Source organism: Indicator indicator, chromosome 28 (assembly GCF_027791375.1).
Source record: "Indicator indicator isolate 239-I01 chromosome 28, UM_Iind_1.1, whole genome shotgun sequence".
In the NCBI taxonomy this organism is placed as follows: domain Eukaryota; kingdom Metazoa; phylum Chordata; class Aves; order Piciformes; family Indicatoridae; genus Indicator; species Indicator indicator.
Window position 1 is genome coordinate 10,942,179 of NC_072037.1, and position 26,540 is coordinate 10,968,718.

Sequence of the window (26,540 nt, forward strand, 5' to 3'; positions counted from 1 at the left end):
TACAACCCAGCAGCAACTTCAGGGAGAAGATCACAGAATCAGAGAATGGGTTAGGTTGGAAGGGACCTTCAGGATCCTCCAGTTCCAACCCCCCTGCCATGGGCAGGGACACCTCCCACCAGCCCAGGTTGATCAAGGCTTCATCCAACCTGGTCTTGAATACCTCCAGGGAGGGGACATCCATGACCTCCCTGGGCAGTTTCAGCGTCTCACCATCCTCACTGTAAAAAATGTCTTCCTGATATCCAATCTAAATCTGCCCTCTTCCAGCTCAAAGCCATTGCCCCAGCATGGCTGAGTCAGGGCAGAAGGGTTCCTTGTGCATCTCCTGCCCAAACCCTTCATCTCTGCAAGAGCCCTGGTGTGACCCCACAGCTCTTCTGCTCCTGGTTGCCTGTGGCCATGGAAAACAGCAGAGCACAACTTCATTAGTGCTTTGTCCTGTGATGAGGCTGGAACTAGCCTGTGGCTCCAGAAGTCTGTAGCAGGGAGAACATGGACTGAGCCATCCACATATCTCAGCATGAGCACCCAAACTTCATGGAATCACAGAGTGCCAGCTTGGAAGAGACCCCCAGGATCATCTGGTCCAACCTGTCTAGGTGATGGTGGAGTTGAGCTGAGCTGGCCCAGCACCCTGGCAGGCTGAGTCTTCAAACTGTCCAGTGTAGGGGGATCCACTGCTTCCCTTGGGAGATGATTCCAATGTCCAGCTGTTCTCATGTGTGTCGGTGTGAGCTGAAATTCCCCCCCCACCAACAATAACCAGGCTAGCTCAGTCTGGAAGCAAATGAAAAGCTGTATTTACAAGCAGAGTCTAAAATCTACAGTGAAATGCAATGAATATGTACAAATATACAAAATTCACAACATTCACAAATATATACAATCAACAGAAAAAGCACAATCGATCTCCCTTTGCTTCCCCCCAAGGGGACCCTCCCAAAGGGGCCTCTCTCTCCCAGGAGCTTCCCCCCCAGACCCCCCTGGACAGAGAAGCAGAGTTAGTTAAGCAGAAAGTTGTTAACTTAGCTGCCAAGGTCAGTACGTGTTATCTTCAGCCAGAAGAGAAGAAGAAACAGCAGCCAGACAGCCCAGCAACTGCCCCCACTGCCGAACGCAGAATGTGCAGAGTGCCTACTTTGTTTTGGGTAATAGTTCTTAAACATTTCTATCTATCCAATGGAAGTGTTTAGAACAATCGTTATTTTGCTTTCTTACACCCAATAGTGACTTATTTACATTCTTTCACTTTCTCTGTTTTGAACTTTGCAAGGAAAAATTAAAAAGACAGTTTCAAACCATCACAGTCCACCCCTTCTAAACAATTCCATTGGCTGCTACTATCATTTATCTAATCTAAAATAATATCTACAACAATAGGTGAATAAAGACCATAGTCCATTCCGGCTATCTCAGATGTAGATGATTCAAAAGAGTCAAACCACAGGAAAAACAGCAAACAGCTTGTTTCCTCGCAGATGGAGCGAAGAAAGGAACAGGGACTCTCAGGTGACTCAGGGCTCTCAGGGTTCGTGCACCGTAGATCTCATGAACTCTCCTCTTGGGCGCGATGCTGTATCTGCGCAACACTCTGAATTTAACCTCTTTCAGCCAAAGTTAGATTTCTTTGTGGAATACACTGAATTTCACCATTTTCTTGCATCACCCAATAGGTGTGACCAGGACCTTCAGCAGAAACCACCCCTCGGACAGGTTTGGCCTCTCCTGAAGGAGAAAATACCCAAACAGTTTTGCCTAACAGATTCTTTTCTCTGATAACAGGAACTCTATCACCTTCTTCCTTTCGCAACAAATCTGATTGGGCAGGTCCAGCTCGATTCACTGAACCTCTACTATTCACCAACCAGGTTGCTTGTGCTAAATGTTTCTCCCAGTTTTTCAAAGATCCACCCCCCATGGCTTTGAGAGTGGTTTTCAGCAAACCGTTGTAGCGTTCGATCTTCCCTGCAGCTGGTGCATAGTAGGGAATGTGGAATATCCACTCGATGCCGTGCTCTTTGGCCCAGTTTTTTACAAGATTGTTCTTGAAATGAGTTCCGTTGTCTGACTCAATCCTCTCTGGAGTTCCGTGTCTCCACAGGATTTGTCTCTCCAGACCAAGAATGGTGTTACGTGCAGTTGCATGAGGAACTGGATAAGTTTCCAGCCATCCAGTGCTTGCCTCTACCATAGTCAGCACATACTGCTTACCAGATGGAGAACGAGGTAGAGTGATGTAGTCAATCTGCCAGGCTTCACCATTCTTGTACTTGGACCATCGGTCACCGTACCACAAGGGCTTGATCCGCTTTGCCTGCTTAATAGCAGCACAAATGTCACAGTCATGGATGACTTGTGTGATAGCATCCAGGGAAATGTCAATGGATCTGTCACGAGCCCATCGGTAGGTTGCATCTCTGCCTTGATGTCCTGATGAGTCATGGGCCCACCGAGCTAAGAACAGCTCACCTCGGTGTTTCCAATCAAGATCAGGATCAGGATCAGAGTTTGTGTCCACCTGGGAAACTCTTGCAGCTAGATCTGCCTGATGGTTGTGTTGTTGTTCCTCTGTAGCTTTGCTCTTAGGAATGTGAGCATCGATGTGTCTCACTTTCACTGGGATTCTCTCAATGCGAGCAGCAATGTCTTGCCACAGATCTGCAGCCCAGATTGGCTTTCCTTTCCTCTGCCAGCCATTCTTCTTCCAGTTTTTCAGCCAACCCCACAAGGCATTGGCTACCATCCACGAGTCGGTGTAGAGATAAAGCTTTGGCCATCTCTCACGTTCAGCTACGTTAAGAGCTAGCTGGACAGCTTTTACCTCTGCAAATTGACTGGATTCTCCTTCTCCATCTCTCGCTTCTGCAACTCTGCGCGTTGGACTCCACACTGCAGATTTCCACCTCCGCTTGTTCCCAACAAGACGACAGGAACCGTCTGTGAACAAAGCATATCTCTTTTCATCATCAGACAGATCACTGTAAGGAGGAGCTTCCTCAGCACGAGTTACTCTCTCCTCTGGAGGTTTTGCACAGCTTGTGCCTTCTGGCCAGTTTGTGATCACCTCCACCAAACCAGGCCTTTCGAGATTTCCCATTCGAGCTCTCTGTGTTATCAGAGCCATCCACTTAGACCAGGTAGCATCCGTTGCATGATGTGGTGAAGAACCTTTGCCTTTGAACATCCAATTCAGAACTGGCAATCTAGGAGCTAGAAGAAGTTGTGACTCAGTTCCAATCACTTCAGAAGCAGCTTTCACTCCTTCATAAGCAGCTAAAATCTCTTTCTCTGTTGGAGTGTAGTTTGCCTCTGAGCCTCTGTAGCCACGACCCCAGAAACCAAGAGGACGTCCTCGTGTCTCCCCTGGAGCTCTTTGCCATAAGCACCAGGTTGGACCGTTGTCACTGGCGGCCGTGTACAGAATGTTCTTAATGTCTGGAGCAGCTCGGACAGGTCCCAGACCCATCGCTTGGACTACCTCTCGCTTGATCTGGTCAAAGGCTGCTTGTTGCTCAGGACCCCATTGGAAACTGTTTCTCTTTCGAGTCACATCATAGAGAGGTTTCACAATCTGACTGTATCCAGGAATGTGCAATCTCCAAAATCCCACTATGCCTAAGAAACGCAGAGTTTCTTTCTTGTTGATGGGATTTGCCATGGTGGAGACTCTGTTTATCACATCCATTGGGATGTGACGGCGACCATCTTGCCACCGCACTCCCAGAAACTGGATTTCTCTGGCAGGTCCTTTCACCTTGTCTCGCTTGATAGCCAAACCAGCTTGCAAGAGAATGTCAAGGATTTTATTACCTTTCTCGAAGACTTCTTCAGCAGTCTCACCCCAGACGATGATGTCATCGATGAACTGAATGTGTTCTGGAGCTCCACCTTTCTCCAAAGCATCATGGATCACTGCATGGCAGATGGTTGAACTGTGAATCCACCCCTGGGGCAAACGATTGAATGTGTACTGAATGCCTCTCCAGGTGAAAGCAAACTGAGGCCTGCATTCCTCTGCTATGGGAATAGAGAAGAAAGCATTAGCAATGTCTATGGTAGCATACCATTTGGCCTGCTTGGATTCCAGCTCATATTGGAGTTCCATCATGTCTGGCACAGCTGCACTCATGGGTGGAGTTACTTCATTCAAGGCACGGAAATCAACTGTCAGACGCCACTCTCCATTCTGCTTTCTCACAGGCCAGATTGGACTGTTGAAAGGTGAATGAGTTTTGCTGATGACCTTCTGACTCTCCAACTGACGAATCAAGTTTTGAATGGGCACCAAAGAGTCACGGTTGGTTCTGTATTGTCTGTGATGCACAGTTTGAGAAGCAACCGGCAGCTTTACATCCTCTATCTCATGTTGTCCCACAACTGCAGATTCATCTGAAAGCTCAGGTCTAATGGACAACTTCAATTTTCCTCCATCAATTTCTACAGTTGCTATTCCAAAAGCCCATTTGTAACCCTTAGGGTCTTTAAAACGCCCTTCTCTCAGAAAGTCAATTCCCAAAATACAAGGTGCATTAGGACCTGTTACAATAGTATGTTTCTTCCACTTCTTCCCAGTTAAACTTATATCAACCTCTATCTTAAACAACTCTTGAGATCCACCAGTGACTCCCTGAATAGTTATAGATTCTCCCCCTTGATAATTTGATGGTATTATGGTGCACTGAGCTCCTGTGTCAACCAAGGCCCTGTACTTCTGAAATTTTGAAGTGCCAGGCCACTGGATGTACACATCCCAATAGATTCTGTTATCTCCATTATCCCTTACCTCCCCCTGGCGGAAGGCAGGGCACCCCTAATGGTGGGGATTACCTCCACATGTACAGCTGGCACAACGTCCAGCACCAGAATTAGGATCACTGTTGGAGCTATCAGAGTTGTTCTGGGAAACTGAGGAAGCGACAGCTACCCTCCTGGTATTGCTACCTCGGGATCTGCCCCTCTGCAGCTCCCGTAACCTCTTGAAAAGATCAGAAGTTGGTTGACCATCCCATCTGTTCATGTTCTCACCAAACTGATCACGCAGAGTTATCCAGATACTGCCACGTGATTGCCTCTGCTGTCTGTTTTGGTTTGACCTATTCTGGAATGGCCTTCTTGGAGCACGTCTGTTTCTGACAGCTGAAACTTGTATCCATCTGGAGGAAGAGGAATTAGAATCATCCCCCTTCATCAAGTTGGATATGGAGGTTTTAAGTTCCTCCTTCAGCTCTTTCATGCAATTCTTCATTTCTCCAGACAAAGTTTCAATGGCTGAAACCAAAGAAGTACGTGCAAGACTATCCTCCAACTGCCTCATTTGGTCAGTGAAATGGCCAACAGTAGGAGGTGCTCCACCATAATTTCTTGCCACAATCCTGCTTGCCAGAATAGTAGCATAATTAGGAGGAGCAAGCTTAATGAGCTTTTTGGCAAGGCCTGTTCCAACAGGAATTTCATCAGGATTCAGAGTCTTATGATCTCCATACATTACTTCTCTCACAGCAAACTCTCTCAGACGCTTGATTCCCTGAGCTATTGTGGTCCAAGGCTTAGGGTTCCATGGTAAATCATCTCTGCTGGGGTACCTCAGCGAGACTGCCAGTAGGAGGCGTGCCCACAGAGAAACTTTACCAATGCACTTGCCTAGGTGCCTGTCTATGCCTGTATCCTTTGAGAGCATCCCCAACTGAGAGGCTGACTTGTCGCCTACCACCAATGCTGGGGCTCCCATATCAAAACACCTGGCTAGCCAAGACAGGACTGGCTCATTATCTCCTCTGATGTAATCCTTCCTCACATGTCTAATTTCCTGTCTGGGTGCATTAGCTGACTGTATGTCATCCTCATCATCATCATCATCATCATCCTGAGGTCGCTGTCCCCATAATCCTATTTTAATCCTCCGTTGAATTTCTTTGAGTTCAGAGGCACTACCAGCAGTTGCTAATCTACCAGGGTCTACATCCTGACCTACATTTCCATCATCCATGTGGGGTCTCAAGAGGTCTACCAGAGTTTTAAGGCTAACCCTCTCTTCCTCATCAGAAGGATCTTTCTTAAGAGAGGGACCCTGAGTAGAAGGACCCTCATCTCCATCTGCACCATCTCCTGCAGCATCTGCATCTCCTTTACGCTTTCTGGTTACAGTGGCCACCAAATTTACTGGCTTGGTTTTCACATTCACAGCAGAGTTGGAAGAGCAAGTAGCCTTATGTCTTTCTTGATACAGTGCTATCAGTAGCCATATGATTATTCCAAGAAGCAACAAAATTAAGATTAAGGCTAGTACAAGATATCTAAGGTACCACTGGTTCCAAAGACCCTCTGTAGTTGTAAGAGGAGTAACAAACTCATATGTGTCTGCTAGCAGATCCATAGTTGAGTTATCATAGCTTCTTAGCCCAAAAAGACCATAACAGAATTCACCAACATTCAGTAACTTGTTCTTAACCCAAAGAAACGACTTATATGCCACGTATCTCACAATCTTGTCTATCATGCAGGAAACAGCCCATCTGTAGACAATCACACTGATAACAGAGGAAATAAAATTACTCAAAATCCAAAACAGCTTCATTTTGCTTCCTAATCTGAGCAGAAATAAATCACAAGCAATCGAGCCCCGAGTTGGAGCGCCAAAAATAAAAAGTGTGTCGGTGTGAGCTGAAATTCCCCCCCCACCAACAATAACCAGGCTAGCTCAGTCTGGAAGCAAATGAAAAGCTGTATTTACAAGCAGAGTCTAAAATCTACAGTGAAATGCAATGAATATGTACAAATATACAAAATTCACAACATTCACAAATATATACAATCAACAGAAAAAGCACAATCGATCTCCCTTTGCTTCCCCCCAAGGGGACCCTCCCAAAGGGGCCTCTCTCTCCCAGGAGCTTCCCCCCCAGACCCCCCTGGACAGAGAAGCAGAGTTAGTTAAGCAGAAAGTTGTTAACTTAGCTGCCAAGGTCAGTACGTGTTATCTTCAGCCAGAAGAGAAGAAGAAACAGCAGCCAGACAGCCCAGCAACTGCCCCCACTGCCCAACACAGAATGTGCAGAGTGCCTACTTTGTTTTGGGTAATAGTTCTTAAACATTTCTATCTATCCAATGGAAGTGTTTAGAACAATCGTTATTTTGCTTTCTTACACCCAATAGTGACTTATTTACATTCTTTCACTTTCTCTGTTTTGAACTTTGCAAGGAAAAATTAAAAAGACAGTTTCAAACCATCACATCATGGTGTCAGATTTTTCTCCTGGAGTCCAATGGGAATGTCCCCAGCAGTAGCTTGTCCCCATCACCCCTTGTCTTCTCCAGGGGACTCCTGATAAAAAGGGAGTCTGCATCCTCCCGGGAGCCACCCTTTGTGTGCTGCTCCATGGCAATCAGGTCTCACCAAAGCCTTCTCTTCTCCAGACTGACCAACCCAGCTCCCTGATCTTCCAGCACTCTGATCATTCTCATGGCCCTTCTCTGGACACCTCTAAGCTTCATTCAACTCAGAGATGCCACAGAAGGGTAACGACACTGAAGTGCCAAGCAGCAGGAGCCAGGACCGCACGTGGAGGGGAGGACCTCCCCGGGGCTCGTTGTTTGAGCCATATCAGAGATAAAAATCCCATTGGCAAGAGTGAGGAAGGAGCTGTCAGGCTCCAGCTCTGCACTGAGGAGATTAGCCCAGCGAGCCTGTGTTTGCTTTCTTGGCTTTAAAGCACACAGAAGAGAACAGAACAGAACAGACTTTGTTTACTGCTCGGCCTCTAAACCGCTTAGGCAGTGGGAGATGAGCTGGAAGCTTAGACCAGCTGCAGAGTGAGAGCCAGATGTGGCTTCAGCTGGCCCAGTTAGGCACCTCTGAAACCTGAGGGTTATTAATGAAGGTGCCTGCTGAACCATAACCAGCTGCTGTAATTACCTCTGCCTCAGCATCCCCAGCTCCTGCTGGGCTGTGAGCTCCCAGCACAGCGGACACAGGGTCTCGTGGGGGTGAGTGAAGAGGTGAAGGTCATTGCCCATGATGACAGGTCTACAGCTCCTTTGGATGGCTGGGCAAAGATAACAAACCATCAGGGGTCACCACAGATAAGAGCTGAACAGGCTCCAGAAGTGAGGAGTGTTGATGTGTGAAGGGCAATCTCTCCTCCCAGCGACAAGCTCTTGGTCAAAGCCTTCCAGTTCCAAGGATGCTCCAGCACTGAGGATGCTCAAGCACTGGAGATACACCAACCCCAAAGATGCTCCAGCACTGAGGATGCATCAGCACCAAAGATGCTCCAGCACTGAGGATGCATCAGCACCACAGGACCAGCCACAGCTGCACAGCACAAAGCTGCATCTCTGCAGGGTGAGTGTTGGTCAGGAGACTCCTTCTCCACAGCCCAGATGTTCCTTTCCCTGTTCAGACTGGTGCAAGGAGGAGAAAGGAGAGGTGTAGCCCTCCCAGAGCACCCTCACTAAGTCTCTCTCCACTGGTCACCCCCAGATGAGCACTGGGGAAGCAGTGCTGGGCACCTGAAGCTGCAGGTAACTAAATGCCCACAGCAATGGGAGCAGAAAAGTCACCACCCCTGAGGACAAGAAAGGAGTCTACCCCAGGCCACAGTGCTGATGATGATGACCAGGAAGAGCAAGGAAGCATCCAGAAAGGAGTCAGACAAACGATGGCACCTAAGAGGGGCTCATGAAGCAGGGTGGCTGTGCAGAGGACCTGGTGACCCTTCCCAGCAGGAGCAGATCCACATCCTCCTCCCCTCTTCCCCCCAGGCACAGCCCTGATGGCTGGAAGTCAGCTCCTCACCAGAGAAAGACTTGCTGGGAGCTTTTCACACCTGGTTTTGTCTCTTGAAGTTTCACACCACTGAATAGCTGTGACCTCGGGAGGGGAGTGTATCAGCTCTGTTTCCCAAATATCAGCAAAGTGTGTGAGAGAAAGAGATATGCTGGGAGGGCAGGCTGCTCAAACCATTACCATCCTTCTTAGTACCACTTAGCTGAACTGTTAAAAAGATCCAGGGCTCCCAAAGACAATTAAGCTCAGGGGAAGCCATAAATCTCAATAAACATCAGGCCAAGTTTTCTTCACTGCTTGAAACAACAGATATAATTTCATTGGTTACTGAGCTCATGCTCCCAAAGGGATTGCAGATAAAAAGCCACTTATTCAAAACACCAAAGCCAGGCTTCTCCTGTCTCTCAGGCTACCGAGGGGTCAGGTTTCCCAGCATGGGAACATGTGCCCCGTGGTCTGCAGAGGTGGAGTTTGACTGGAGAAAACCTTTGCAGATTTATGATGCCTGCAGCACGTCGCTGTGACCTGCTGCCAAGGTCAGGCTGGAGCACCTGCCCGTGAAGGTGGCCCTTGCAAAAGGGATGCAACCACCCCACAGGAGGGGATCAGGCTGCTGGAGGCAGGCCTCCATCCTTGAGAGGCTTGGCAGGACATGGACCTGATGGGTCCTTTCTCTCCACTTCTCTCACCTTTTACTTAAGCCCCATCCAAGTGAGGTGAGGTGAAGGTGAACCTCTGCTCCGGCTCTGTGTACACACTGCCAGGAGACAACCAAGGCTGGAGGGAGCATGTTCTGTATCTCAGAGCCAGGTAGTACCACCCTTGCCTTATCTATGATTGCTGTCTGTGACTGTGATCTCCAGCATACTTGAGGAGCCTAAATAAGCAATCCAGAGAACATCAGCTCTCCTTGCTGCCCCAGGAGCAACCTGGCAGCCTGCCATGACCAGCCCATGACCAGCCTACCCTATCCACATGCTTCTCCCTGCAGAGATCAGAGAGTTCCCCAGTGCAAAGCCCATGCCAAGGAAGCACTCATGAGCCCCAAGTCTCCATGCCAGCCTTGCAGAGGTTTTTTTCTTTTGGGGGGAGGGGTTATTTTCCTGGCAGGTTCTGCATTCACCAGGCTGGGGCCCCTCTTTCGACAGCTCTCTGCAAGGTCGCTCTGTTCGCCAAGTGCTGCTTCCTTGTGCTTTGATTTAAGTTCTTGCATGCTTCTCCTATTGATTTCTCTCAGATGTATTTTATGGGGAATAAGCACTCAAACCAGAAGGCCAAGACCTCCTGCCTTGTGCACAGCATAGTAATGGATGAGCTCCTCCTCACGCTCACTCCCTCCCCTTCGTCCCCACTTCTCTCACCTTTTATTTAATCCACTTCCAAACGCACTGAGGTGAAGGGCAGCAAATGCACCAACACGTGAGGCTCCTCTGCTCTGGGTGCTTAACTCAGTGAGCCAAGCACAGGATGGCTTCAGGAGGGCTGTTTTTAGAGGGGAGTAGAAAGATTTCTCCCAGCTCTTTTCAGCAGTTCAGCTGCAAAAGTATCTCCCACCTTGCAGAGGTGATGGGAAGGATCTGCTGGCTCTGGGCACCCCTAGCACCCCAAGCCCTGCTCAGCTCTAGGCAGCAGCCCAGAGCCACACACACTGCCCTCTCCACACTGCTCAGCCTCTAAAACCCTCAGGATTTATCCATCATCTGGCTCTGGGGTCTCCTTGATGGCTGGGCAGTGCTTTGAGAGCCTCAGGAAGCATTAAGAAGTGCATTTAGTTTTCACTCATGATAAACACAGCATGTCATCATTTAGAGCCTAAAAGCTGCAGGGAGTAGAACCAACCCAAGCCTAAATTCTTCTCCCCAAGCTAGACCCATCATGGGTGCTCCATAAGATGGTAGCAATTTTGTCCTGATGATTTTTTTGTTTGCTGTCTGGGCAGTCTGTCTGAGGCCAAACACAGCCCAGGGAAGGCTCTTCTGCTGCAAACCCAACCTGAGAAGCAGTGGAGACAGGCGAGCTCTCGGGGGACTGCCTGATCCATCAAGGTTTCCAGCCCAGTGGTTTATCAGCATCCAAGGTGTGTGCTCTGGGTTTGTGCATCCAGCACAGCTGGAGGTGACCTTGCCCCTGCACTGCTGATGTCCCAGTTAAACCCCCAGACTGAGATGAGACCCGAGGTGAGTCTCCATCAGAAACAAGGAACAAACCCTCAGACTCAGATGGTTGGGTTTTCTTTTTCCCCTTTGTTAGTAAACAAACCATCTGTGCTGCCTGTTGCCAGCATCAGGTTTCCCAAAATCCTGACTGCAGACTGCTGAAATAAGGACACAAATGAGGAATCCAACAAGCCCTGGTGCAATCTATTTCCACCTGACAGCAGGAGCCTAGCTGGGGAGTCAGACTTTGGAAGGCAGCCTTCCCTCTCTATACTGGAGGGAGAAAAACATCATTCTTGTTTTTCTCAGTGCACTGCAAAGCTCGTTTTGAAGTGAAACCTGAGCTTCCCATCTCCCCACGTGCTTCCAGGAGCTAGAGCTTTCAGAAGACCAAACACTTTGAAACTCTGGATGAGACCATTAGGGTTGCTTAATTTCCTTTATGTCCGTCTGTTTCAGTTCAGCTCAGTTGCTTCGTGTCCCAGGCAAGACATTTGGCTCTTCTAAATAAATCTTATAGCCCATTTGGATTAAAGACTTTCTGATGCAGCCCTTGAATATAATCGTTCCGATTTGCATCTCAAAGAAATTGGGAGTTAAACCCAAGTAACAACCATAGGCAGAGTGCTTGGAATTGCTGGGCTCTGTGAGCCACTCACGAGGTCCCAGAGGGATAATGGTGCTTTTGTTTCTCATTTATCATCAGCTCCAGCCTTCTGATGGCTGTGGTCACACCAGCCACACTCCAAGGCTTTCCAGGCAGGCAGGGTGCAAACATAATTGACTGCTTTTAGCTTGTGGTCCAAGGCTTGAGTCTTGCACCCGAGAAACTGGGAAGGCTGAGGAGAAAGTGTGAGATGGACACAGGAAAGTCTGGGACAACAGATGCCACCTGGGTGAGGGAGGAGATGAATGACAAATAATATCCCAGCTCAATCAGGTTCAGTGTTCTTCTGCTCATTAGCTCTTAATAGGCATTTTTCACACTGAGGGGGAGATGAGAGCCTCTGCTCAGGCAGCAGCTCTTGCAAGCAGGGATGAGAGCACATTGATCAACCTGAGAGGCAGCACTCACAGGGGTCATGGAATCAGTGAATTGCTTCTGTTGGAACAGACTTTTAAGATCATTGAATCCAACCATTACCTAACTCTACCAAGTCTGGGGCTGAACTGTGTCCTCAGCACCACATCAGCACATGAAGGGCATGGAAGTATTGGAGCAGGTCCAGAGGAGAACCCTCAGTATGATCAGAGAGCTGGAGCACCTCTGCTATGGGGACAGGCTGAGAGAGTCAGGGCTGTTCATCCTGGAGAGGAGAAGGCTCCAGGAAGACCTTAGAGCTGCCTTCTAGTACCTGGGGAGAAAGATGGGGAGGGACTTTTGACAAGGGCTTGTAGTGACAGGACAAGGGGGATGGATTGAAGCTGGAAGAGAGGAGATTTAGACTAGAGATTAGGAAGAAATTCTTTACTCTGAGGGTGGGGAGACACAGGAACAGGTTGCCCAGGGAGGCTGTGGATGTCTCCTCCCTGTTGGTGTTCAAGGCCAGGTTAGATGAAGCCTTGAGCAACCTGGGCTGGTGGGAGGTGTCCCTGCCCATGGCTGGGGGGGTTGGAACTGGCTGATCTTCAAGGTCCCTTCCAACCCAACCCATTCTCTGATTCCATGATCTCTGTGTCTTTTAAACACCTCCAGGGATGGAGCTTCTACCCCCTGCCTGGGGAGCCTGTTGCAGTGTTTGAAAACCCTTTCAGTGGAGAAGTTTCTTTCCAACACCCAACCTCAGCTCTCCACGGTGCTTTCCACGGCGGCTCGGAGCCTGTCACTGGAAACATTAGCTCCTTTTTTTTTTTTTTTTTTTTTTTTTTTTTTTTTTTTTTTTTAGGGAGGCTTGGTCACAGGACCTGTGGGCTGCTATTCCTGGCAGTGACATAGCTGCCTTGCTTCCCAGGCCAATGCTCTTCCCCTTTCCATGTCCCAGGGTACCTGTCTGTGAAACGCTCCTTGCGAAAGGCTGCAGACGCACGCCGAGATTCCCCAGATAAGAGGCTCCCTGCAAGGGTTTCTGCTGTCAGGAGGCTGGCAGCCAGCAGCCTAGCTGCTCCCTAACTGCAGGACCTGATGTGGCTGTCCCACCAATTCCTCTTGTAGGCACTGTTAAGAAGGTAGGGAGAGAAAAAAAAAAAACAAACAACAAAACCAAACCCAGCTTAAATATTAAGTAAAGCTTTGCTCCAACCAGCATGGGATCCAAGAAGGGGTTTCCAACAGAGCCCATGGTGGAAGGGCTTGTGCTGGTGGGAGCAGCTACTTCCCATTTTTTCCTCTCAAGAGCAGTAAAAATCCTGGGAAAAAATAAAACACACACACACACACAAACCCCCACAAACCAGCTTAGATAATCCTTCAAAAAATATTAAGTAAAGCTTTGCTCCCAGTGCTCCAACCATCATGGGATCCAAGAAGGAGTTTCTAACAGAGCCCGTGGTGGAAGGGCTTGTGCTGGTGGGAGCAGCCACTTTCCATTTTCTCCTCTCAAGAGCAATAAAAATCCTGGGGAAAAAGAAAAAAAACACACAAAACAGCTTAGATAATCCTTAAAAACAAAAATTGAGCAAAGCTTTGCTCCACCACCAGCACCAGCATCATGGAATTCAAGAAGGGGTTTCCAGCAGTGCTCATCACAGCCTCCTTTGGTAACAGCATCCCAAGAGGAATGGCCACAGACACGTTGGCAAACCTCTGAACATCCTCCCAAAGGATGTTATTACCTCCCCTGTGTGATGGGAAACTGAGTCACAGAGCAGGTAGGAGGTTTGGATATCAGCCCCATGGCTCCTGTGCTTACATCAGGAGAAGATCCATGGCACACAGTGGGGTGCAGGCAGGAATCCCAGCTGCTGGGGCATAGCAGACACCCACACTCCCCAATAATGACAATAATTAATGACGGGGAAGGAAGGGGCAGAGCAGAACTGCCCCAGCCTGAACCCTCACCCAGAAAAACCTCTTCTCTGGGTGAGAAGAGCCTCAGTTGTTTACCACCGAGGAGCAAAGGGCTAGAAACAAGCTGGACCCAGCAGGGACCATCACTCCTTTCACCTCTACCATTGCTTCAGCTCCAGATGAAGCATCTCCAGAGACATTACAGAGCCATTAAAAGCCAAATTCATTTCCAGGGCTGAAACCAGCTCCCTGTAATACAGGATCTTTTGCAGCTGTGGTTCAGCGTGGCACCTGAGAGCTGGGAGGTTAATGACACAGGGCTGTCAGCAGCCTTAATTATATTCCCATTTTTCCATCCCCTGATTAGCTTTAGAGCTCATCTGGTGTCAGAAATTTGGTGCCTAAGCTTTGACAAAAGTGTTTCATTATTACTTAATAAATGGGCAAAAAGGGAGGGCAGGCCTTTAAGCTCTGCCTGGTAAAAGCTTCCATCTTTATTATTTTATATATTTTTTTAGCTATTTTTTCATTTAACCTCACTAAAAAATCCCCAACTTCAGACACTTTGGGCTGCCCCCCCTCCTCAGTGGCCACCTCCCATTGTCAGGAGTCCCCCCACACATAGGGGTGCCAGCTGGGATCAACCCTCCAGCACCTCTAAACCTGATTCTGATTCCCCCATAAAGATGCTGGGAGCCTGTTGCTCCCTCTCAGCCTGACTGCCAATTAATAGCAATCATTTATGACTGTTCTATCACCTCTAATGTTGGCCAGGTGTTTGCAGGGGTTAAAAAAAGGAGTAGATATTATAAAATAACAACAATAAAAATGCAGGCTTTGAACCAAATGCTCCAAAGGGCTTAAAATCTAAAGCAGAGCTTAGGTGCTTCTGGAGATTCAATTTCCTCTGGCCCTCGGTGAAGTTAATTAGCTTGAATATTAATAAAAAAGGGTGAGAAGGAGCCTGGGAACTTTCAGCTGCTTCTCTAGAAGCACAGTGAACCCCACACTTGATGCCAAACCTCAGCTGATCAGGGAGCTGCTGGTGGCTCATCCCTGCTGGTCCCTCAACTCTTTGGGTAAGGAGAGACCTTTAAAGCTCATCCAGTCCAAACTCCTGCAGCCAGCAGGGACATTTGCAACTAGAGCAGGTTGCTCAAAGCCCCAAAAAACCTGACCTGGGATGGTTCCAGGGATGGGGCATCTCCCACCTCTCTGGGCCACCTGTGCCTCACCACCCTCATAGTGAAAAACATCTTCTTTATATCCAGGCTACATCTTCCCTCTTTTAATCCCAGCCATCACCTCATATCCTGTTGCAATTCATTTTCTCCTGCAAAGGTCTTTTTTTTTTTTTTTTTTTTTTTTCCCCTCCTTTCTGCAGGAAACTCCTGGAGTGAAATTTAGGCAGATAATGCCAAACTGTGTTTGGAACTCCCAGAAGCTGGCACTGCTGAGGTGGTTGGGTGAGAGCAACAGGTTGGATGTTCCTTTGCAGCTGAGCTGAGAGTCAACCCCTTCGATCCTCCCCATGGTAAGGACCATCAGTAGCAACATTTTCCCTCTTTCTATGACACTGGGATGGGACTTGCCCAAAGGAGCAGTGCCATGTGGTGGGGTTTATGAGGCAGGTAGTCTAAGGCCTTGGCCAGCTCCATGGCAGTTCCTTGAGCTGAAGGACATCCTCCATGGCTTTAGCCTCGACCTGTGATCAGTCGGAAACTATAAAAACTTTCCAGCAACTTCAACCTCTTAATGTTTAACTTCTGTGGTAGCTTCTGGAGGCTGATATGAGATCATTCTGGCTTTGCAAAGACAACTTGGCTCTGAGGAGCTGACTGCAAATCGTTAGCAGGACTCTTTCCCATCCTGGCTCTTCCCTTTTTGTTTAATTGCCCTGCAGAGCAGCATGAAACGTTCACAGCAAAAAGGACCAAAAAAAAAAAGCTGCAGCCCCGTGAAATTTGCCTCAATTAAGGTTTTGTTCCAGCAGAGCAGTGAGTGATGGGAAACAAGATCATAGAATCATAGAATCATAGACTCATAGAATCAGTCAGGGTTGGAAGGGACCACAAGGATCAGCCAGTTCCAACCCCCCTGCCATGGGCAGGGACACCTCACACTACATCAGGCTGGCCAGAGCCTCATCCAGCCTGGCTGCAAACACCTCCAGGGATGGGGCCTCAACCACCTCCCTGGGCAACCCATTCCAGGCTCTCACCACTCTCATGGGGAAGAACTTCTTCCTCATGTCCAGCCTGATTCTCCCCACTTCCAGCTTTATTCTATTCCCCCTAGTCCTGTCACTACCTGACATCCCAAAAAGTCCCTCCCCAGCTTTCTTGTAGGCCCCCTTCAGATATTGGAAAGCCACAGATGATAGCACAGATGAAAGCCACAAGATGATAGCAATTGAGCCACATCCAGTGTCTCCAGTAGTGACAAGGATGGGGTTTGGCTCAGAAGTCATCGAATCATTGAATGGCTTTGGTTGGAAGGGACCTCGGAGTTCATCTCCTACGACCTCCCCACCATGGGCAGGGACTCCTCTCAACTAGACTCAGCTGCTCCAGATCTCATCCAGCCTGGCCTTCAACACCCCCAGGGAGGAGGCATCCACAACCTGCTCTGGTTGCAGATGTCCCTGCTGACTACAGGGCTCTGGACTGGATGGCCTTTAAAGGTCCTTTCCAGCTCACACTATTCTATGCTTCCATGATAAAACAGTTCATCTCCTCCTTCCCTCCCACCTGAAGAAAAGATCCTTCTCTTTGGGGGAAAACCCAGCTGGAACAGAAATGATCTTCCTCAGCCTTGCCAGGAAAACCAATGAAGTGTCTTAAAGTCAGAGAATGCACTGGGTAGGAAGGGGCCTTTAGAGGTCATCCAGTCCAACCCCCTGCAGTAAGGAGGGACAACCCCAACTACATCAGGTTGCTCAGTGCCCCCCAAAAATCATAGAATCATAGAATCAGTCAGGGTTGGAAGGGACCACAAGGATCATCTAGTGCCATGGGCAGGGACACCTCACACTAGAAGAGCCAGATGTGGCCTCCACCACCTCCCTGGGCAACCTGTTCCAGTGTCTCAAGACCCTCATAGCAAAAATCCTTCTTGCTAATGTCCAATCTACCCTTTTCCAGCTCCATTGCCCCTTCCCTTAGTGCTGCATGCCTTTGGACACTGTCCCTCCCCAGCTTTCTCACAGACCCCTTTGAAGCACTTCAGGGCCACTACCAGCTCTCCTTGAAGCCTTCTCTTGTGATGTCCCACTCTGAGGTGACCAAACCTACAGCAGGTCCCTCCAAATGGGGAAGGACTTTGCTTCAGCCAGCATTCAAGGTGGCAGCAAGGCCAGCCAAAGGCAGCCTGGCTCCATCCCCTTTCCAGGGCTGGGGAACAAAGGGCAAACCCCAAGGCTGGGGGGGCAGTGGCACTGTGCTGTTCTTTTCACCCAACCCAGGCTAATAACTATTAATGGCAGCACACAGCCCCTTTTTTCCCCCTTCCCCTGTAAATCCCTATTAGCAATAAACTGGAAGGGCCATAAAAGGGAGTTGACAATGAACCCACTAGGCTCTACCTGTCTGAATCCTTGGCTTTGTTGCAGCTGGCAATAAAGTCCCCTTTTTATTACAGCACATACCCTGCCCTCGAGATAACATACAATGCCCAGGACTCCTCCAAGAAATGATGCAAAGCCATTTGTTGCCCTTTGATTTGCTGCAGAGCCTCGTGGAGGTGGGAAAACAAAGAGATCCAGCTAACAGGCTTGGAGTTCCCTCAGTCCCAGCCTGCCACTGAATCACCACCACTGAGAAACAGCCTGGGTAATTCGACAGCAGAAATGTTGCTCTGCCCTGTGGTGGGGGGGAGAAAACCTCCAGGAAACAGTGGGGAGAAAAAAAAATAAAAACTAGAAGTTTGAGGGTGATTAAGAAACAACACAAGGCCTTGAGCAGTCCAGTTGTGAGGTGTCCCTGCCTGTGGCAGGGAGGTTGGAGTAGATGATCCTTAAGGTCCCTTCCAACCTGAGCCATTCTGTGGTCTCAAAAAAGGAGCAGAGTGCTGTGGTGGTGTGATGGGTTGAAGGACAGGGACTGGCTGGAGAGGGGACAGAAAAGGGCTACAAAGATGATGAGGGGACTAAAACATATCTCTGTGATGAGGAAAGACTGAGGGAATTTGGGGTTTAATCTGGAAAACAGTGCACTGAGGGGGGATCTGATCAGTGCTGAGCAGCACTTAAAGGGTGGGTGTCAGGAGGATGGGACCAGGCTGTGTTCAGTGGTGCCCAGTGACAGGACAAGAGGTCATGGGCACAAACTTGAGCATTGAGAAGTTCCATTTAAACATGAGGAGGAACTTCTTGAATTTAAGAGAGGATAGAGCCCTGGAGAAGGCTGCCCAGAGAGGTGGTGGAGTCTCCATCTCTGGAGTCATTCAAAACCCACCTGGATGTGTTCCTGTGTGACCTTCTCTAGGCAAATCTGCCTTGGCAAGGGGTTGGACTTCATGATCCCCAGAAGTCCTTCCCAACTGTTACCATTCTGTGATTCTGATTCTAATAATCATGAGCAGAGAGAATTTTGATTGGAAAAGGCCTTTAAGATCATTGAAGAGTGATATTGAGTCTCCTAGATACAGGTATGGATCCATCCATGGGTTCAAGGGCCAGGTCTGGAAGGATTAATCAGTTTCAAAGGCACAGGCAGGCAGGCTCGGTAACAGAAAAGGGAAAAAAAAGACATAAGCAAGTGAAAATTTCTATTTACAACTTGTGGGAAACAGCCAGCCCAGCACAGTGGTCCCAGTAAAGGTGATCCACACTCTGCCTGCCTCCCCAGCACACTGCAAAGTTGCACCAGGAGGTGTTTGGGTTAGGTATTAGAAGAAAAGTCTTCACTGAAAGGGTTCACAACCACTGGCACAGGCTGCCCAGGGTTAGGTTTAGGGTTAGGAGGTTGAATCCCCATCCCTGGAGGTGTTGAAAAGCTGCAGGGATGTGGTGCTGGGGGCTATGGTTTAGCAGCAGCCTTGGCAGGGTTCGAGAATGGTTGGACTGGATGACCTCAAAGGTCTTTTCCAACTGAAATGATTCTATGATGATTCCATCAGTGCTCAGCATCGCTGGACAGCACAATGCTGATCCCTCACCCTGCTCCTGCTCCCAGGATGGGAGGGTTTTCAAGCCTTAGAAAGTGACCTGAAGCCCTTGAGCTTGCAAAACTCTTTGGGAGGCAAGGAGAGGCTCATTAATTCAAGCTGAGTGGAAGGGCTGCTGCAGACAGGGGGATGAAATCATGGGTTTTATTTAGTTCAGTGGTTAGGTATGATTGTTCTGAACTGCAGTTCAACCCTGTTCTCTATCTCACAGTGTTAAAAGTAACAAGTCTATCACCTCTGGAGCCATTTCTCTGCTGTTCTTACCCTTGCTAGAGCTGCAGTGTTTAGCTGGAGGGCTTCATCTCTTTCAGACAGCCACCTGTCAATTATCTGTCTCCTCCACAAATAAAAGAAATGGCTGCTGGTGACTTTTTTTTCCCCTCTGTTTGCAATAAAGCTGGTGGCACTGAGTTAGGAGAAGGCAAAGATTTTTTTTTTTTCTCCCAGGGAGATCCATACCTGGTTCCCACACTGTGGTTTGGATTTTCTTTCAAGTTGCAGTTCAGCTTCACACACTGCTGCCTTTGTGCTGGAGATGCTATGAGGCATCTTTCTTGATGTAAACACTCACAGTCTTGGGGCTGGACCAGTATCTGATGGGTGAAAACTCCTCTGGGTTGCCAGACGAATGGGACAAGAGGTGACCCCAGTGTGGCATGTGCTGGACACTGCCTCATCTCCTCAGTCCCAGCACTGCTCACCCACAAACCCTGGACTCAGCAGCTCCAAGCTCCAAAACCAGACCCCTCCCAGGCTTCTATCTCCATTCTCTTTTCTCTTCTTCACAGGCAAGTGTGGGACCTGGCTCAGCTGGACACTTGCACCATAGGCAGGATCACTGTCCCCTTCCCAAGCACTGATGCCCATAAGCAGCCCTGGAGACAGCAGAGAGGGATCCCCTCTGGATCCTAGATTCTGTCACATCCCAAAACAGTGACAAGTGCCACCTGACTTCTCTGAGTGACATAAGCAGATATCTGGAATGTGAGTCTGGGATTCAAAAAAGATCCCAATCACCAACCAGGTGATTGGGGCCCTGATTCTCCCGCTGCTGAGTTTTCTCTACTGGAAAGGATGAATGGTGCTGTGGAAAATAAACCCCTGCCTCCAAGGAGGAGATGGATCATCAGCACGGGGTAGTGAGGATTGAGGAGAGAGGAGGGTCAAGCACAAGGCAGCAGGGATGCTGAGACCCCCTTTAGTAAGGAGACCAAGGAGGCAACTAGAAATCTGCAGCTGCTCTCCCAGTTTGAAAGGATTTTTGCCTGCAGTGAACAACATGTCCCAGTGCCACCCTGCCCACCAAGAACCAACCCACCTGTCCCAGTGCCACCCTGCCCACCAAGCACCAACCCACCTGTCCCAGTGCCACCCTGCCCACCAAGCATCAACCTACCTGTCCCAGTGCCACCCTGCCCACCAAGCATCAACCCACCTGTCCCAGTGCCACCCTGCCCACCAGTCACCAACCCACCTGTCCCAGTGCCACCCTGCCCACCAAGCATCAACCCACCTGTCCCAGTGCCACCCTGCTCACCAAGCATCAACCCACCTGTCCCAGTGCCACCCTGCTCACCAAGCATCAACCTACCTGTCCCAGTGCCACCCTTCCCACCAAGCATCAACCTACCTGTCCCAGTGCCACCCTGCCCACCAATCACCAACCCACCTGTCCCAGTGCCACCCTGCCCACCAAGCACCAACCCACCTGTCCCAGTGCCACCCTGCCCACCAAGCATCAACCCACCTGTCCCAGTGCCACCCTGCCCACCAGTCACCAACCCACCTGTCCCAGTGCCACCCTGCCCACCAAGCACCAACCCACCTGTCCCAGTGCCACCCTGCCCACCAAGCACCAACCCACCTGTCCCAGTGCCACCCTGCTCACCAAGCACCAACCCACCTGTCCCAGTGCCACCCTGCCCACCAAGCATCAACCCACCTGTCCCAGTCCCTGCCCACTATGCATCATCTTACCTGTCCCAGTGCCCACCATGAATTAACCTGCAGCCAGCTCCACCACCCTCACCCCAGCCCAGGACACCTTCCCCCAGCTTTTCCCACTTGGATTTACAGTTCCAAACACACTCTCAAAGCCAAGAGGAGAAACCCAAGGTGCTGGAAGCACTGAGGCACCAGGGCTGGCTCTTTAAAGATGAATATTCTGCAGAGAAATTATTCATTGTTTTTTGTGGCTCTTTTACAGAGGCAGAGAGAGTGAGAGAGAAAGAGGAAAAAAAAAAAAAAAACAAAACCACCACCCTGATGTAATGGGAGAGATTAGCCAAACCATCTGACTAATGCACCTCACTCCTGATCACTGACATCCTGCCCCCTCTCTCCCATTTCTCCAGCCCTGGCTCATCTCCCACTGTTTGACCCAGGTCTGTGAGAAACAGGCTGAGATGAGGAGGTTGGACTGGATGATCTCTGGAGGTCCTGTCTAACCCTTACTATTCTATGATTCTGTGTTTCTATGACTTTGTGTTTCTATCATTCCATCATCAGCCTCTGCAACCAATCACCTCTGAACCCACCCCACCTCCCCCCAAGGGAAAGGGGAGCTCTGAGGAAGCTGGGGAGCCCACACAGCCCACAGCCAGACTTAGAAAAAAAATCCTTGAGGGTCTCCTGGGCTCTTTGCCTACCACAGAATCACAGAAACGACCCTCCAAGGTCCTTCTGAGGTCATCTTGTCCACCCCCCTGCAGTTAGCAGGGGCACCTTTAACTGGACAGGCTGCTCAGGGCCACATTGAGTTTGGCTTGGAATGTCTCCAAGGATGGGGTGTCCACCACCTCTATGGGCAACCTGTCCCAGTGTCCCACCACCCTCACTATGGAGAACTTCCTCCTGATGTCCAACCTAAATTTCCCCTGCTCCAGCCTCAAACCCTTGCCCTTGGTCCTGTCACCACAAGCTCTTCTAAACAGTCCCTCCCCAGCTGTCTTGTAGCCACACCTTCAGACATTTCAATGCAGCTCTAAGGTCTCCCTGGAACCTTCTTTTCTCCAGGCTGAACAACCCCAACTCCCTCAGGCTGTCTCTGGAGGTGAGGTGCTCCAGTCAGCCCTTTCCACTGGGCTGCTCCTTTCTCCTCCCGCTCTTGAGAGCGCCCAGTAGCCAGCAGGGCCATAACAAACATTACTCATCCACATCCAGTACTCACCAGCTCCAGCCCCTATCAATCTTGCATGACACAGATGTTTACCACCAGTGGGAGGGGATTTTTTTATTTTTTTATATATATATATGTGTGTATTTTTTTTTTTTACTGCAGTCTTGAGTCCCTCTTTCTGGGGCCAGAGGAATTATTCCCCCGCTGCTTTCACGGTATAATAAACAGCATGTGTTGTACCCTGCATAAATTTAGCTTCTCATCTATGAGCAAGGAAAAAAAAAACCCAAAGTTTTCCCCCCTTTCTCTGTCCCTAACTGTAGAGATGAGGGCTTAGATTCATCCAGAAAGAGATTGCTTGGTGAGAAGTGAGAACAAGGCACAGACGGGCACCCAGACAGACAGCCAGCTAGAGAAACACGGAGGCTTCCTCAAGCTACCCAGCAATCCTGCACTAATCTGCTCAGTTGCAGGCACAAATATAACTCAGGGACAATAAATAAACTATCAGGAGTTAAATAAGTTCAGCTTCTTAACCTTTGGACAGATCAATCCCCTGTGTTATCTCTTTTATCCTTCGGCGTCCCCCATCCCCCACGTCTCGTTGGCTTCGTCTCCCTCCCTCGCTGTTTGTCAGCGCTGGGCAGGGTGACAGCAGGGCACACACAGCGAGGGGGAAGCTGGAAACTGGAAGCAGAGGCTGAAGACCCAGATCTGTGAAGTTAAAACCACTAACCACTTCCTTTCTAAACCCTGGGTTGGGCTGGGCTGTGTGTGCGTAGCGTTGGGGCTTCTCTGCCGGCTGTGCGTAGGATCAGAGAATTGTTTGGGTTGGAAAAGTCCTCTGAGATCAGCCAGTCCAACCAGCAACCCAGCACCACCATGGCCACTAAACCATGGCCACTAAACCATGGCCACTAAACCATGGCCCCAAGTGCTTTCTTGGACACCTCCACCACCTCCCTGGGCAGCTTCTTCCAATCCCTGACCATTCTTTCCATAAAGAAACTCTTCCTACTCTCCAACCTAACCCTCCCCTGGCACCATTTCAGGCTGTTTCCTCTTGTCCTATCACCTGACACTGCATCTCAAATCCCACAAGGTCCTGTCTCTTCAGGAGGATCAACAACCCCCAGGCTAGATGTGTTTCAAAGGCTCAGGTCCTGCCTGTCCCCACCTGTATTTCCCACTCTGCCAAATTGGGAGTGAGCCAGCCCAGGTAGCTGTGAGGTGAGATCTGGGAGATATTGGGTCCTGTGTGTGCTGGGAGGGAGTTCATCATGTCCTCAGCATGACTCATTTGCTGCTATGAAACACACTCATGGGGAAAGTATGATGTGGCCAGGAGCATCTCAGCAAGCTGCTACCCAGCAGATGCCATGCTGGAAGGGGCTGGGTGACATGAATCTGTGCTTCTCAGTGCATCCTCCTGGCACATCCACCTATCCCAGGTGGGAACAAGTCTGATCCCTCTTCAATGTCCAGAGAAGGGCCATGAGGATGAGCAAGGGGCTGGAGCACCTCTCTTATAAGGAGAGACTGAGGGAGTTGGGGCTGTTCAGTCTGGAGAAGAGAAGGCTCCAAGGTGACCTTCTTGTGGCCTTCCAGTACCTGCAGGGGGCTACAAGAAAGCTGGGGAGGGACTTTTTAGGACATCAGGGAGTGATAGGACTGGGGAGAATGGAATAAAGCTGGAAGTGGGGAGATGCAGACTGGACGTGAGGAAGAAGTTCTTCATCATGAGAGTGGTGAGAGCCTGGAATGGGTTGTCCAGGGAGGTGGCTGAGGCTCCATCCCTGGAGGTGTTTGCAGCCAGGCTGGATGAGGCTCTGGCCAGCCTGCTGTAGTGTGAGGTGTCCCTGCCCATGGCAGGGGGGTTGGAACTGGCTGAGCCTTGTGGTCCCTTCCAACCCTGACTGATTCTATGACTCTATGATCTCCAGCCTTGCTGTTGCTGCCATCTGAAGAGGCCACACAGGAGTTTTATGTCCTTTTTTTCTATGTAGAGAATCATAGAATATTTTTTGCTGGAACAGATCTTTCAGATCATTGAGTCCAACCATTAACCCAGCCCTGCCAGGCTACCACTAAACCATAGAAGCAGAGAATTGTTTTGCTTGGAAAAAAACTCTAAGATCATCCAACCCAACCATCAACCCAACCCCAACATGGCCACCAAACCATGTCCCTGTGTGCCATGCCCACACCTTTCTTGAACACCTCCAGGGATGAGGACTCCACCACCTCCCTGGGCAGCCTGTTCCAATCCCTGATCACTCTTTGAATAAAGACTTTTTTTTTTTCTTCCATGTCCCTCAGCACCACACCTACCTGGCTTTTCAATCCACACAGCCCCCATCTCCCTTTCCTGAGGCCCATGGAGGGCTGTTTACTCTGAGCTGGGAGAAAGAAGCTGCTCTCCAGCCCCCCACCCTCAGAAGATGAGTTGGAGGAAATTAGCAATGATGCACAATTGAAAAAAAATTTAAAAAAAAATTAATTGTTTGAGCAAGTTCAAAGCTGAGGCATTCTGGAGACATCTGCACACCACATGCCAGGCTCAGTGAAACACAAATAAATCTTTCCAGGCTGGCACTGATGGAAGGAAGCTCCAACACTGCTCAACCCAGCCAGGAGAGCTCCCAGTGCTTCTGTTTCTGAGGTGGTTGAAGGGACTCAGAGGAAAGGAGAGAGAAAAGAAGAAGGGAGGAGAGAGGGAAGAAAAACAGCTTTGGGGGGAAATGCTGAGCCATCCAAGTTATCTTCATTTTGGATGTGGTCACTGCTTTAGTTAGCAAAATGTGCAAAGCAGGGGTTGGGTGGAAACCCAGGTTGTCAATATTCTTAGGACAAATCCCAGAATCCCAACATGGTGGGGATTGGAAGAGATCACCCAGTCCAACCCCTCTGCTCAAGCAGGGCACCCACAGCAGCTTGCCCAGGAGCACAATGGCAGAGAAGGAGACTCCACAACCTCTCTGGGCAGCCTGCTTCAGGCCTCCAGCACCCTCACACCAGAGAATTTTCTCCTCATGCTCAGATGGAACCTCCTGGGTTCCAGTCTGTGCCCATTGCTCCTTGTCCTGTCCCTGGGCACCACTGACAAGAGTCTCTCCCCAGCCTCTTGCCCCCCAGGAGCCCTTTAGCTCTTGCTGAGCATTGCTCAGATCCCCTCTGGGGCTGCTCTTCTCCAGGCTCTCAGCCCCAGGGCTCTCAGCCTTTGCTCCTCAGAGGAGATGAAAACCTTTCTAAAACTGAAGGACAACTACGAATTAAAATGGCAGAGGAAAGGTGGTGAGAGTCACATTCTACTTCTGGAGGAAAAAAGAAACAAAACAAACAAAAACAACAAACACACACACACACAAAAAAAAAAAACCACACCAAAAAAAAAAAAAAAAAAAAAACACCACAACATTTCTTCAATAAAAATCAAAGAACCTTCCCAAGTGAAAAATGTCAACCCCCCTGGACCAGGGATCAATAAATGTGTCACGCCACCAGTGGCTGCTGATCCATTGCTGTTTGCCCAAGGCTTTGCCTTCTGCCTGGCTTTTACAATTTAGCTAACAGTAGAAAACTTCATAGTGTTAAAAATGAGAAGTCAGTCAACCACCTCAAAAACCAAAGGTCCAGGAGATCTGAACCCAAACAGCCTCAGGATCCTGCAGGCTGGGCGAGGAGATGCCAACCAGAGTGGTAAAATCCTTCTGTGCCTGAGCTCAGGAGGAGCTCTGCCATCAGCTCCATCACTGCATTTCACTATGCAAGCCTCACCTTTGTCCCTCTGAATGCTGTGGTTGAGGAAATGCCATGCATGGAGCAAGGTAGTTCCAGGAATCTTTTAGGGTCCACATTTAATAGGCAGAAATATCCCTTTGGGAAAATGCAGGCACTGGGTAGCTGGAGGAGGTCACCTTCAAGGCCTTCTGCAGGCTGAGATGATGAGTGTGCTCTTGGGGTGTTACCTAGCCAGGAAATATCCCTGGAGACATTCAAGGTGAGGCTCCACAGGGCTCTGGGCAGCCTGATCTAGTTGAGGATGCCCCTGCTGACTGCAGAGGGGTTGGACTGGATGAACTTTGGAGGTCCCTTCTAACACAAACCATTCCATGACTCTATGAAATCCCACATGTGTGCCACATGTGATCCCAGTGGTGTGATCCCTACCACTCTAAAGCCCAATCTCAGCCACAGTTGTGCCTTTGGCATCACAGCCATGCAGCAGACATCACAGTCTCCTTGCAAAAACCTGAGGGCGAGCACAAGGCTGAATGCCATGAGCAGCCCCATGCCCACCAGATGGCCATTCTGCTGCTCTTCACATAGGACAACAACTCCTGGCCTTCAGGTAGAGACATTAAA